Raw genomic sequence first — 7,045 nt, forward strand, 5'->3', positions numbered from 1 at the left:
AATTCAGTGTCCATTTGAAGCTTTTTCATATTTGTTTATTTACTTTTTCTTTTTGTCTCAATTTAAAAAATAAAATAAGTGTAAGTTTTTTGTCACATATATAATATAAAATTATAATTTTTTTTTTATCTTATATTTAGCAAAAAGCTCTGGGCTTGTTTTGTGTTCTTGTTTAAACAATAGTTTTCGTTGTTTAAATAACAGTACACTTATTTTTACAATATTTTTTTGCTCACACATATTTCCACAACACTTAAATAATGTTACTAAAAATCTCTTACCAAATAGACATTTTATTGTCAAATGGACACTCAATAATGTGATGATACACAATAAATTTCATAATTGAAAAATAAATTTTTTAAAAAATTGTTGCAACAATTATATTTATCACAATACACTATAACAATTTTGCTACAACCGGGCTTTGGTTTATTTATTCACTTTTTTTTTTTTTCCAGTAATCAGTTTGTGTTTTTTTTTCTTTTAAATATTGATATATATGCTGACATTTATATTGTTATATTGACACAACAAATTTCACAATATTTTCACAATTATTCACGTGTCAATTTCTTACCAATCGAAATAAAATAATAAAATATGAGACTGGAACCAACCACAGCTGAAAATAAATGTTTTGAAAAAATGTTACAACACTTATTGTTATCACAATATTTTCACAATTGTTGAGATCTCAGTTTCTTATAGATCAAAAAAAAAAAATGCTAAGCCCAACACATTTTAACATTAATTTCTACAGTGCCTAAAGTTTTTTTTTTTTTTTCCAGTAATCGGTTTGTATTTTTTTTTCTTTTAAATATTTATATAACTGGCATATATATATTGTTATACAAACACAAAAAATTTCACAATATTTTTACAATTATTGAGGTATCAAATTCTTACAAGTCGAAATAAAAAAAAAATTAAATATTAGACTGTGACCAACCATAATTGAAAATAAATTTTTTGAGAAAATGTTACAACACTTATTGTTATCACAATATTTTCATAATTGTTGAGATCTCAGTTTCTTATATATCAAATAAAAAATTGCTAAATTCACAACATTTTAACATTAATTTCACAATAAATCATAGGTAAGCTATTATTGATGGATAGCACTGGAGGTATAGTGCTTTTGGTTTATTCAACTAGCACTGTAGCTATAGTTCCTAAAGGTTTTTTTTTTTTTTTTTTTTTTTTCTAGTAATTGGTTTGTGTTTTTTTTTCTTTGAAATATTTATGTAAGTTGACATATATATTGTTATACTGACACAACAAATTTCACAATATTTTCACAATTATTAACGTGTCAATTTCTTACAAGCCAAAATAAAATAATAAAATATGAAACTATAACTAACCACAACTAAAAATAAATGTTTTGAGAAAATATTATAACACTTATTATTATCACAATATTTTTACAATTTTTGAGATCTTAGTTTCTTATAGATCAAATAAAAAAAATGTTAAGTTCACAACATTTTAATATTAATTTCTACCTTGCCTAAAGGTTTTTTTTTTTTTCTAGTAATAGGTTTGTGTTTTTTTTTTTCTTTTAAATATTTATGTAAGCTGGCATATATATTATTATACCGACACAACAAATTTTACAATATTTTTACAAATATTAAAGTATCAATTTCTTACAAGTCAAAATAAAATAATAAAATTTGAGACTGTAATCAACCACAACTGAAAATAAATTTTTTGAGAATAACAATAACAATGTTATCAATTTAAAACCAATAATAACTTGTCATTTAGATTTTGTTCTAAAAATTGTATGAATGTAGCATTTCTCTCAAATAAAATAAAAAAATATCTATTCGGATTTTAAAAATGAAGATATTGTAAAAATATTGTAATATTTTGTTGTATTCTTAGATTTATTTTTTAATATAGTCAAATTGGGTGAGCCAAAATTTATGGTTTCACACACAAAATTTATATTAATTTTCTCAATACTGGGGCAGCACGTGCAGCCAATACTAGTAAATGTCTAAATAGCTAATTTTTTTATTATAACATTTCAATTTTTATATTAGCATACAACTCACTAAAGTAATATAACTATATAATAAAAAATAATATAAAAGATTGTCCTCTCTCTTCTAATTTTTGACTCTCTACCCCTCTATCTCTCGAGAAATTATTGGGACCTCACTGATGTGGTCCTTCCAGGTCCCAACACCCAATAAAAAAACGCCACATAACCATCTTTTTTTTATGCAGCTTCCACATCAAACCAAAGTTAACTATAGTTAGAAAATCAAATCAAAGTTAAAACTCAGCTCTACTTACTCACTTACCCACAGCCGGATTTAACCCAAAATCAACCGAATAGATACATATCTGCCTCTTTCTCCTCTCTCCCTCTAACTCTATTTCCCCAAAATCTCTCCAGAGAAGATATTGGGCAAACCCAGCCGAAAACACTCTGTGATTATGTGGGAGATGCAGAGCCGAGATGGGTGGCCCATCAGATTCGTGTAGCAGAACCGGGAAATGTTCTCAGAAACCATCACCGGCGGCAACAACAACAGCGATCCATTATCTGCTGCTGCTTCTTCTGCCTCTTCTTCTTACCACACGTGTCCCCTCATCTCCGCTGGCCGCCACCAGAGCTTCACGAATTCCTTGCGACGAGTCCAGAGTTGCGAGGACCCGGCAATACTGAATACGATGTGTTTCAATGATAACTCCTCTTCTTCGTCTTGCTTTTCCGTTTCAGAAAGGCTGGAGATGTCGACAATGTCTTGAAGGACCACTGATGAGATGAAGGCATACAAATGTTTTAAGTTCTTTTCAATTTTTAATGTGAGGAAGGTTGTGATTGTGAGTCATTTAGTTGGTGGGTTCCATGATTTTTGCATTTGAACATTGTTGTTGATGCTGCAAAGATTGATGTCCCAAAGTTTTGAATAAAGATTGTATTAGTGGTATTTGGTTGTAGGCTTGCTGCTAACTTGGAGGAATTGGTTCTGATGTCAATTGTTTATGTGGTGTGGGTATAGTTGTTTTAATTTGGAGTTGTAAATGCGAAGCTCAGTTATCTTTGAATTAGTTTGTATGTTAGGCTATATTAGCTATGTTAGCTTTTAGTTATTGTATTTGCAAATAATTTTTGTGTTTATAAATGAGGTTCATCTTTTTGTTTTGGTGTTGGGATCTCATTGTAAATTTTGTTTATTTTGACAATAAAATTTCTCATTTGGTAGACTATTAGTGATGTTTTTTTGAGAGAAATGTTAGAAATTTTATTGATGTAAAGCTATTGTATTAAAAAAACTTTGGCCATGAGCATCCTGGGTAGCACATGAAGGCCACAAGAAGTTACATTACAACCCAATGTTACATTTGCCAGGGCCAAAACAATGAAAGAAAAAACATATCCCAGCTTTGGGACCTAGGCAGCAAGCAGATGAGTTGAAAAACAGCACAACCAGCACTTTTTTTTTAGTCAAATGGCAGCTGCAACTTCAGTTACATTCCCTTTTTTTTTTTTTTTTGCATCCTAGTTTGGTTTACTAAAGGATAAGCAAAGGAAAAAAACAACCCAATTGTCCTAGAATATCTACCAGCTGCAGCAACATCTGCAGTTCTGTCAGGAAGAGGACAGAAAAAAGAGGCCAAGAAAAAAAATAGTTTAGTTTAATGGCAGTTGGCCAAAGACAATCAAGAATTGAGCAAATAAATTGATATTTTTGGTGACTCAAAAAGTCTTCAAAAAACATCTGGATGGTGATCACCTGTTTGCATTTGATTGACTATTAATAGCAGCATACATGACTTGTTTGCTAACAAATCCAACGCACATTGAACCTGAGATAGCAGCAGCCTTCAATGTGTCAACCACCCAAGGAATCCAGAGTCATCAGAATTTGTACAGAACAAAGGGATCCCCGTACTAGTTTTGGTACCAATATGGTACATACCAGCCATTTGGCTGACACAAAACAAAATTTAAAACTTTGTTCCATGCCAGGGGAAGGACAAATGCATGCCTTAAAATTGAATCAATAAAAATTTGATTAAATTCATCATAGATTGTTAGATTAAGAAAGGTTCAAAGAAAAGAATAAATATCATTATGTTTATCTTAACCTGGTAAGTCTTATGTCTTACATGTTCTCAAGCAAACATTAGCTTGAGTTCCCATGATAACCACCTACAGAAAACAGAACATGACTCAACTCCAACTCTGCTTTTTTTTTTTTTTGAAGGTAACTTACACACACCTAGTTTTTCTGACCCCCCACATCACCCTCCACCGTGCTCTTAGGAGAGGAGATGCCATTTGAGCTCATTGGCAACTTTGGGCAATTTAAATTCATAGGATTCTAAGAATCACATGAAATGCCCAACAGTATGAATTAAACCATTTCAAATTACAATAGAATAAAAATGTATATAAGCCTTTTTGATTTTGTTGATAGAGGGGGATGGAGAAAGTGGACCAAACAGAAACACATTACCCTGCGTCTTCAAGCGTAAGTTCATATGTGAAGTCAAAAACCAAAATGGCACAGATTACAAACAAAGATTGAATGAGGTCACCTTTAAAATTAGAGAACATCCAATATAGAAATGGAATGAGTGCTTAATGTGCTTTCCTAAGCCACATAACTCATGAATCTCAACATTGACGAAACAAGTTACCTGAATAATGTTACTCCTTGTTCAAGACTTTGGGAACTTTACTATATGGTTCTTCATAGCTAGGAACAGCAGCAATCATGGACTCCCTGTTGAGGAAAAATTTAAATATTAATTGCATTGGAAATTCACCCACCCACCTCTCCACTACAGGAAAGAGAACAAACCATCTCACCTATTCTCAAATTTTTCAGGAATATCATCACGCAAATTGCTGTCTTCAGTATCTGCAGATGGTGAAAATAAATCAAATCACCATGACAATGGATTGAGCGGGTAAAATAAAATTTTGGGTTTCAGAAATTGGGTGAGAAGTGGCTAACACAGTGGGTTAACACTAGTTGATTTTGGCTAATTGATTTTGGTTTGATTTTCTAAGTATAGTTAAGTTAATGGGTAAATGGTGATGTGGAAGCTGAGTAAAAAAGATGATTATGTGGCATTTTTTTATTGGGTGTTGGGACCTGGGAGGACCACATCAGTGGTCCTCCTAGAGGTCCCAATAATTTCTCCTATCTCTCAACCACCCATAGTATTTTTATAATAAATTTTTTTTTACAACTTGATACAGTAGTTTGTATTTATACTCTTCTCCAATAGGTTTTCTAAAGCCAAATTTGGAGAGCAAACAAACCAAAAAACACCTCCAACAGCCTCTCCAACTCCAATTTTTTTTTTAGATTTGCTACAGTAGCTCTCCAGACATGGAGAGTACTGTAGCAATCACTATAGCATATCCAAAGAATTTCTTCCCTTCAAATATTGTCCGGTTGAATAAAAAATTACTTTTTTCTCTTTCCTCCCAATCTCTTTCTCTCTTCTTTATCTCAACGGCTACAAAACGCAAAATACAATCCAAACACGAAAATAATTTTTCTCATAAACCAAATGAAATCTGAAAAAAAAAAGGAAAAAAGAAAAAAAAAAGAAAAAAAGAGAGACCTGTTCATGAGCAAAAGAATTAATTCAGTCTCAGTAATCACAACCGATTAAAACATTAATCAAACTCAAGAACACAATCTTAAAATTAATCAAATCATAACAATAAAAGCAAAAAAAAAAAAAAAAAAAAAGATAGAAGCCATCTGACCCATGGTGGAGCAAGCAAGTAACCCATGGTGGAGCAAAAAAGAGACAACACCTCATGTGTCCTTCAATCAACGGTGGAGCAAGCAACTGAAAAAAGTAAAAAAAGAAAAGAAAAAAAGAGAGAGAGCCAGAGAGAGCTGGAGAGAGTGAAAGAGGCATCCGAATGATTTAGAAAAGAAAAAGAAGGGTAGATAGAGTGGGAGTGGGATAGGTGTGTGGTGGAGAAAAAAATAAAAACAAAAATAAAAACAAAAACAAAAACGTATGGATGTAATGAGGTTTGGAAAAATAATATAAAAAATAAGAAATGCAATTAAAAAATACTACTACAATATTTTCGTAATAAATTTTAAGTAATAAATTGTTATTAGCTAATATTGGTGAGTAAAAAAATAATTTCAGTAGGTTTAAATTAGAACTAGTAACAACTTTCCACAAAATTTTGATGTGATTTTTGTAAAAGTATTGCGAAAAATGTTGTTGATATAACACTTTTCATTGAAAAATATAATTGTTAGGAATGAATAAAGGAAGAAAAAATGATGATAAAAAAAGAATAAAGAATGAAATGAGAAATAATATTCAAATGAGATGGAGAAAAGGATAGAGAAATTGGAAAGTGTATTTGAAAAAGTAAATGCGTAAAAGGTAAAATGAATCGTTCACTCTCCAAATAGTACAAATATTTTTAGTGATTGTTGGAGATGCTCTAAAAACTCACTGGAGTATTGATGTAAAAAAAAATTAGATATACACAGCCGGATTTTTTTTTTATATTTTGGAATGTAAAATAGCAATTTGGGGTTTTACAACCCCTAATCCTGCTCTTAAAGTATTCACTTCATCTAAAAGGAAAAAAAAAATGCAACTACCATAGGGGTGGCTTGATGGTAGGAGTGTTTAAATTGCTTTACTTGGTGAGTGGTTCAAGTGATAGCCTTAACAAGGCCTCGGTGTTATAAATTGTATTACCTATTGTCACCACGTGACGTAGTTCACTCATTTTTTTTATTCCTTTGAGGACTCACTCTCTGAACGATGAAGTCCCATGCACTAGTCATAGTTCACATTGAATAGTCTTTTCTTTGATCAATGAAGTTCATGCGCACTAAATTAATAGGATTGAGATAAGGAACAATTGCTAATAGCAATTACACCCTCACCCTCTTATAATCTTTTTTAAATTTTTTTATTTTTACTATTTTTTAATACCTACTCGTGTCATCTCAATCCAAATTTATAGTACACACTGACTAGTTATATCATCTTCTCTTCTTTTAAAGGTTTG

General features: G+C 31.1%; 1 long non-coding RNA gene across 4 annotated transcripts; it reads right to left on the reverse strand.

The window, feature by feature from the left end:
• Positions 1-2,132: 2,132 nt before the first annotated feature.
• On the reverse strand, positions 2,133-5,893 carry LOC142627672 (uncharacterized). 4 transcript variants are annotated; one of them, XR_012842916.1, is made up of 6 exons: positions 5,759-5,893; positions 4,844-4,895; positions 4,672-4,757; positions 4,138-4,180; positions 3,762-4,016; positions 2,133-3,613 (listed from the first exon to the last, which is right to left on the reverse strand). It is a non-coding gene; the product is annotated as an uncharacterized LOC142627672 (long non-coding RNA). The 4 variants fall into 4 exon arrangements; XR_012842915.1 differs by having other exon boundaries at positions 4,117-4,180; XR_012842917.1 differs by lacking the exon at positions 4,138-4,180 and having other exon boundaries at positions 3,762-3,834.
• Between the last annotated feature and the right edge of the window lie 1,152 nt (positions 5,894-7,045).

Source organism: Castanea sativa, chromosome 3 (genome assembly GCF_040712315.1).
Source record: "Castanea sativa cultivar Marrone di Chiusa Pesio chromosome 3, ASM4071231v1".
Taxonomy (NCBI): Eukaryota; Viridiplantae; Streptophyta; class Magnoliopsida; order Fagales; family Fagaceae; genus Castanea; species Castanea sativa.